General features: G+C 44.2%; 1 long non-coding RNA gene across 1 annotated transcript in view; it reads left to right on the plus strand.

Moving 5' to 3' along the window:
* The window catches only part of LOC120442026, a 31,052-nt gene extending 23,318 nt beyond the window's left edge, over positions 1–7,734 (plus strand). Inside the window, exon 2 of the long non-coding RNA XR_005614475.1 lies at positions 6,945–7,734. This is a non-coding gene — a long non-coding RNA (uncharacterized LOC120442026). The remainder of the gene's footprint in view (positions 1–6,944) is intronic.
* Positions 7,735–8,319: the final 585 nt, after the last annotated feature.

Raw genomic sequence — 8,319 nt, forward strand, 5'->3', positions numbered from 1 at the left:
AGAATATTTTTAAACTGTCACTGATTCCGATTTCAAGGCATGTCACTGAGGAAGTTTGAGTGGCAAAGTAGCAAGGACATGTGGAGGAAGTTTGTTCCTATCCCTATTCCACTTAATGAGACAAAAACACTGACCCTGAGTTAAACTTCAAGATTTAAAGAAAATCTGAGAAAATGTTTGATTGATCCTTCTATTATAAAAAAATACAAATAACACTAATAATATGTCTATCCGTCCGTTATCTTTAGCTTTCATTTCAGGTATGCGCTGTCCTAGCTCTGATAGGTCAAGAGGCGGGTACACCCTCGACAGGTTGCCATGATTTCTCAGGGCTAACACAGAGAGACAGACAGCTATTCGCAGTCACATTTACACCTTTGAACAATTTAGAAGCACCAGTTAAGCTAACTAACAGTGACTGCATGTCTGTGGACTGTGGGAGGAAGCAGGAGTACCCGGAGAGAACCCACACAGACACGTGGAGAACATGCAGACCCCACACAGAAACAGCCAGATGGCTAATGATATTTCACTTTCTAAAAACAATATTTGCCCTGGTCAGAGTTAGAATAAATGACTTGCTAAACTGGAGTTTGTTTGCCTTAGTTTGATGCTTATGACATGTTATATGTTGAATGGGGTTTGGGGGGCTCAAAAGCAGTGACCCAGATCGAGTCCCTAGTACCCCCCTCCCAGCAGCCCCTGCCCCACAAAGCCCCAAATTCCTGAGTGTCTCGGGCCTTCGGACAGCCTCCCCTGCAGATGAACAGCGGGGTCCGCGTTTCATTTAAAAGTCTTCTTAGAAATGCTGACCCAGGTTGGCACAGAGCAACACTTTCCTGCAATCACAAACACATAGACTGAGGTTTTAGGCTAGTGATTCACAAAGTGTTTTCAAAAGCTATCATTTACCCCATTGGTCTGTCATTAAATGCATTTGAATGGGATCAGAGCAATTATAATTTACAGTGCTTGATGGTTAAAAGAGAAAATGAAGAGGAAAGGAAACAGTGGAGCAAAGCAGGCAGTGCCTTCATGTGGTCGATCCTTTGAAAACCCCCGTAAACCAGAGAGGCCTCGTCGTAGTCTGTATTGAGTTGAATACAAAATCCATGCAGGACTTGAAATATTTACATCCTGCATACACTGGTCATGGAATATCTGGAACACTGTGGAATTTAGGGAGGTCCGTGCTAGTTGGGAAATGATCTGCAGTCACATTGTCCTCCATTTTAGGAAAAAAGCCATGACGAACTAGGAAGAGAGAACACAATTTAACCTTAAAAGCACTTTAAATGTCAACGCAACATATTTTTACTTACTTATACTTTATACTTACTCTGAAAATTATGGCATGAAAAATTCTCTATTTGATCAATAAAAAATTAGATTACAAAGCAGAATCATTTGTTGGCTTTGAATGCTTCAGACTAAAACATCCGAAGCATTAGTAAAGCTGGAAGTGACTTGTCCTGGAGTAGGGAGCACGCACTGATGTCACGGTGTGAGACGCAGGGGAAAAAGCTGTGCGATTTTGGGTGAGGGCTCTGGCTTGGCCCCCTTGTTGTCTGGGTAATGTCTAAAGGTCAGAGGAAGATAAAGGCCTGACTGACAGTAAGGACAGGCCCGGTGTTGGAAGGGTCAGAGGTCAGGCCTCCGCTAAAGCACCCCGATTTATGGCTTCTCTGACCGCCGGGTCAGGAACATTGTTAGGGGATGTGATCATTTCCATAACACTGTCAGTGTGTGTGTCTGTGTGTGTGCATGTGTGTGTTTCAATGTCCATGTGAGGGAGAAGGAAGCGCTCTCTGAGCAGCTACAGAGTTTGTGTAATCCTTAAGAGATATGGATAGCTGTGTGAGGAAAAGCAGCTTGTATCTGTGTGTGTGTGTATGTGTGTGTGTGTGCTTGAGACAGAGATGTGGTGTCTGGAAATAGCAGCGAGGAGGCTTGCTCTGCTGTTTGCCTTCCCAAGTTTGATTTGACATCCTAATTGCCACATGGAGGAACAAAATACTCTGAGGTTCCCCAAATTGAAGTCGATGTCGAACCAAGCGGGCTATGTTTAGCGGCCTGGGCTATCTGTGGAGGGCCTACATTTACTGTCGCTCACTCTTCCTCTCTCTTTACTCCCGTTTCTTTTTTCTTTTTGTGAAGAAGGAAATATGGAGACAGAAATGGAGAGATTGACTGGAGGGTGCCGGCACAAGAGAAAAGTAGGTAGAAAGAGAGAGTTAAAGATGGGGGCTGGGGCAGAGGAGGGGGGAGAAAGGACGAGCAGCAGAGACAAATTGGAAGATCACTGCTTTTTATGCACCCCTCCAGTGAAACTCCCCAGCCAGGCCGAATGCATGCGCACACACACACACACACACACACACACACACACACACACACACACACACACACACACTTCTTCATTTCTCTCCTCCTCTATCTACCACCCCTCCCTCGCTTTCTGTCTCCATACACCCTCTAGCAGCAGCAGCAGGCAGCCCAGGCAGGTAGCTGACAGGCAAACTGAAGCCTGGCAGACTGGAATAATTACATGTGGCTGTCTGCGTGGAACATGACAGCTCTACTTTCAATTAAGCCAGGAGAATGCATTTTCATCACCCACCGAGAGCTTGTCGTCCACCTCGGCAGGGCACGACGCTGCAAGAACTAGGATAGGGAGGGGATGGGAGAGATGCTGGATTGACAATGACGTTGCTACAACCTCTCTCAAATTATGACGTACAGCCAAAAAAGGGGTTTTCCTGTCAGCCGAAAGGTGAAAAGGTGCCGTTGGATCAAAGTAGATGGGAAGTAATAAAGTACAATACTAGCAGTTAACCTTTTCCCCCCCGAGGTTAATGGAGCTATCAAAGAGTGATGTCGCTCTGATGATGATGAGCGGCAAGAACAGCTTCAAAATGTTGGGACAGGAGTCGCTCGTAGTTGGATACACACACCTTAGTTGGAAGTACATCCTCACTGTAACATGACAAAGTAAATTTAACAAGTATAGGGCGTGGAATTCAGATGCAGTTTTAATCGTTTCCCCCAGAGTCAGGAATAAAGTTGTAAGGAAAATATCGCTCCTGAAGTAATGTACATTAGCAACTGATGTCCCCCCTCTACCCGTGCCTTCCCTTACATTGTGTAAGGGGTTAATTATGAAACTGACCTCCATATTGCAGCCATGGCTGCAGACGGATGTGCAGATCCTGGGGAGCTTTTTTTTTTTTTTTAATCTCACAAAGGCGCTGGAAAAAAAAGTTGCTTACACTTTAGCAAATCTTAATTTACATTTAGAGTGATTAAACCCCCCCACGACAACCCCAAAGCATTAAGGGGTAAAAATACTCTTTTTCACTTGCTTCTACAAGAAATGTTATTTCCAAATTAAACAGTGCAAAATTCAAATGCCACATCTGATGCATAAATGCCACTGGATGTTCTTCTGTGTCAGCTACTGCTTCTGGTGTCCAAAGACAACCGTTCCAAGGCTAAATGACAGACTGTAAATAAAAGATGGAGATAGCCGCTGGTGATGTCACCCATTGGGGTTAGAGTTCTGGACTCAGGATTGGGAAAAACTGTTTGCCTGCAGTTTTACTGGGTTTCATTTGGAACAAGAGGTTAACACACAAGAGGCTAGACTTGTGTTTTTGAGTTTTCAGACCCCCTTAGCGACTTTATTCTAAAAAGCGACTAGTGCCTTTCTGGCAACTTTTTCTGGTGTTATAGGAGACTTACGATGACTTTTTGACGTGAAAGCATGTATTGCTCTTACTCTCAACAAGCAGTGGGTGCTGCCGTGGGCACCTTACCTATGCCAAAGTGCTTACAGGCAGCGGACAGTCCCCACGCAGCAGTCGCCCCCAGCTGCTGTCACAGCAGGAGATGTTCACACCTACGCATCCAAACTGCAAATGAATCGTGCATGAGTGAAGCTGCCGCTCCTGCCCTGACTGTAATGCAGTCAGTTCTTTCGCCAGAGTGCCTATCATGGGTTACTTTTGTCAGTCCCAAGCCCGGATAAAGTAGGAGAGTTGGAACTGTGACAAAACAATAATTGCAAAAGAAATTTAATTTGTAGTTCTAAATATATTCATTTAGGGTCTTTTTTACTCACTTCATGTCTCTTCCACAATGTTATTTGTCTCTCCTACAGCGTCGGTTACAATTACATAAGCATGACCAATTATGCAAATTAGGCAATGACATCATTTAGCGACTTCTAGCAACTTTTAGGACAGCCAATAGCGATTTTCCTTACTGAGGAGTTGGCAATACTGCTTATGGGCTCATGGGAGACTCATCGCTCAAACACAGATACACATACCTGCTAACAGGACTATGAAATATTAATTTTTCCTTCACCAAAGCTGGAACACATGCTTCTTTGACCGGCAATATCACACAGCAAGCTGTATTTTTCGTCAGATAATTCCAATAAATATTCTTTAAATTAAAAAAAATGGTAGAGAAGTCCAAGTCGATGCAAATTAGCGGCTGTTAAGCCTCCGCAGACAGCTGCTTTTACGCTTTAACAAAATTCAAACTGCTCTTCTATAAAACTTTCATGCCCTGTTTAATGCACCAGTATTTACATCATGACGCAGACACTTCTTTTTATGCACAGATAGCCGCTGCAGTATTCTCCTGAACAATAGGTGTCACCAGTCAGGCCACACGTCACATCAGCTGATATAACAAAGACATTGCACAGTGTTTTTCTCCACCCACAAACTCTCATGTTTTTTCAAACTGTTGCAACATCATCCCCATGTATAATGTGTGACTTTGAGCTTCTGTACTGTGGCGGCAGCGGTGCAACATGCCTGGTTACAAAAAGTGTGCCAGTGGATGCGACATCATTTTTGCCGTGTGACACGGGCTAAACGATGTGCATGAACGCAGCCTTAGTACCACAATGATGCTAATTAGCTCTATAAACAAGAACACTTTTTGGAGCAGGCTGTTAAAATGTTAAAGATGGAAGTTTATGGGAAATATCTAACTTGTGGAGCCGGCCTCAAGTGACCATTGGAGGAACTGCAGTTTTTGTACTTGACTTGTTTGCTTTCTTTTTCAGCCTTGAAGATTGCTGTTTGCTTTAAAAAACAAGAATAGAAAAAAAGAAAACACACACACACACACAGAGATGCATTGGTTCTGTGTCCTGAGAGAGCCCCGGATCAGGATGTATGAGCCTGGCCGCCTCCACTGTGCCACTTGAGACTGGTACTGGAATATAGATTAAGCAGCAAGGTCAAGGAGTTGTGAATTAATGGTACAGATAATCAGTGGGTTTACCGAGGCAGCCCTTCACAGGCTTCCTCCCCTGCTGTGTAACCCCGGCAGCCCCTGGCGTACTCCGGGCTCCCATGGCAGCAGAGGTAAACATGTGTGTAAATACTCCTTTGCTCTGCACAGTCTCGCACACGCGTGCACACGCTACAGAGCGGAGAAAAACTTACAAACAGAATGCAGCTATGTGCACATGGCTCTCTCTCTCACACACACATACACACATAATGGAAGAATCTGAGAGGAGGATTGACAAAAATGCCTCAGGTAAAATGAATCAAATCCAATGAGATGTATTGGGAGGATAGATATGTAAAGGGCTGCTGCTGACAGCTGCTATTGCTCCCTCGGTGGCTGGTGCCAAATGACAGGCCTACGGAGAAAGGTGCATTTGATAACACATCCACTACAATCCAGCAGATCCTCGTTCCCTTCGGTCTATTTATATTTCTTCCCCCACCCCTCTTTTATGCGTTGTTGTCTGCGCTAACCTCGAGTCAAAGCATCTCAGGCTGTTTTACAAGCTTACATGGGAAATGCACTTTGTTTCTTTTTGTGGGCTGAGAGTTGTTGCCTTTAAAAATAGCATATCATCAACTGTGCAACACCAAAGTAACACACAGACACACACACACATATATGGGCAAATACACAGTCTCACTTTGTTTCTCCTCCAGCTTCCTCCTCCTATGTGCCTCAGATAAACATTCAGGCAGCAGTGGGTGGAGGGGCTGTGCAGCTCGGTGGGGCTAACATGTTGCATTGGACTCCTTGAGCAGAGAGGACAATGACTAGGTCCACAGTGCCCCTATTAAAGCAGCAGCCTCCAGGCTAGTGGATTAGCCTGAATAGGCTGTGCTCCCCAGGTACAGGATTTGGTTTACATTAGCCAGCTTTGCCCTTGGCTGCCACTGCTAACTCCTGTTCAGGTCACTTAGCTCTGGCCTGCCACACAGGACACCTATTTTTTTCTCTGTTTTGTAGCATAATTAGAAAGAGGAGTTTAATTGACACCACTTTGTGTCACAAAGAAATGTTTGCTGCTGTTTGAGGACGCACTGGCTGTGCAATTGTTGGGGCAGATGCTCGGCGAGAGGAGGAAGAAAATACCTCACTTTTTCAACAGTCTTGTGTGCACGACAGTGAGGAGGGCATGTAGCTTGGGGCAAAGGAACCACTTTAAATTTTAAACACAATTTCATCTTTGCCTCATTTCAATGCAGTACGGCTGGAGGTGGAATCAGAATGCATAAAATTGACTGCATGAAAAGATAATGTATAATAAATGTATTCCACATTGGGCGCCAGTGGATCGAATCATTGATTAGCAGCGGCAGGCCCACTGCTAAACATTCTTGTTTCATACATATTTCATTGTGGCTCTGACAGTGGCTGGCTCTAGTGTCATGGGACTGTGACAGATGTCCATTAGCTGAACCCGGGACCAGCGAAAGGGAGGTCCTGGTAACCTGTACCACCCCGGATCTGGTGTCCCCATCTGGTTGGATGCATGGTGGCCCTTCTTACAGATTAAGCTTCATGTCCAGGATGTTAAGCTGAACCAAGAAACACCAAATCTCTTCTGTTTGTTGTGTTGTTGCCTGTATCCATGCATCCATCTATTTTCTTCTGCTTATCCACTACAGGGTCACGTGGGGGCTGGAGCCCATTACCAGCTGTCATTGAGAGAATGAAGAGGTATGCCCTGGAAGGTCGCCAGTCTATTGCAGAACTAACACAGAGAGACAGATGACCATTCACATTCACACGGCCAATTTAGACTGGCCAATTAACCCAACCACATGCATGTCGTTGGACTGCAGGGGGAAGCTAGGGAAATCCAGCACAGGGACAACATGCAAAGTCCACACATAACTGTCCCGGGAAGCCGGTGAATTCCAGGCACCAGTCCTACCCACGAGACCGCAGTGCTATTCGTCTGTATGGGTTACCTCCTAATAGGTAACTGTTCTGCATTCTGTTGAATCCCTCCAAATGTGGTGGTGCTGTGGTGCTGGGTCTTGGACCTTATTGAGTTGCATTTCCTTTGCATGGTGTCCTGAACTTTGGCTTGTTGTCTTATCGTCCATAGTTTCCTTGGTTACACTCACCTGTTAATCTTGAGGGATAGTAGGTGTTCCCGTTATGTTACTTCCTGTTTTATTTTATTAATCTTTTCTCTCATGTGTTTAGTATTCACTTTTCTTTCTCCAGTCCTGTTCCCCAAGTTGTCTGCACCTGTGTTTTCTGCAGCTGTTATGACTTCCTTCCTGTTTCTGTCAGTGCAGTTGGTAACTCTTCCTGACATGTTTCTTCTTGGTTTATGTTCCTGCTCCTACAGTTTCCCCATACTTTGATTTTGTCACCCGTTAGACTTTGTTACTTTTGGACTGTACCTGGGATTTCCATTAAAAGTAGATTTTGAGTTTTCATTTCCACCTGCCTGCCTTGGTCTGCATTTTGGGTCCACTGCCACAACCACACACTACATAATAAAATAAAATGATTGTAAAGTTTCAGCGATGTCTCAGAATAGCCTCCGCTAGACAGGAATCAATCAAACTGGGCCATATTTGTTAGTTTTCCACATCAAGCTAACAAATACTCAGGCCGGCCACAGCACGTACTCCAAAAAAGCTTCTATAGTCGTGCTTTTCTGGAAAAGATGGAATCATGAATGAACCAGAAGAGGCAACTTCTAACTTCTAACTTTTAACTCTGTTAAATTTCATAAATTCTCTTTTCATGGATGCCTGGATGTTAAACTTAATAGTTACACCTGGTAGAGTAGCAACACTGATCATTTTATTACAGATGAAAGAATTTAGACAGTTTGTAACTCTCAGTGATGCCGCAAAGTTCTTTTGACTTTGGGACCTGAAGCGGAGTTTGGACCTGGAAACGACTAATGATGTTAGACTTAAAGACGGGATACACTGAGATATTTATAATTAGAGCTATTTGTATTTATTAGAGCTACTTTGTTATATTTTGTTACTTTGTAATACATTGTATTATTTA

The sequence above is a fragment of the Oreochromis aureus genome, linkage group 9 (genome assembly GCF_013358895.1).
Source record: "Oreochromis aureus strain Israel breed Guangdong linkage group 9, ZZ_aureus, whole genome shotgun sequence".
Classification (NCBI taxonomy): Eukaryota; Metazoa; Chordata; class Actinopteri; order Cichliformes; family Cichlidae; genus Oreochromis; species Oreochromis aureus.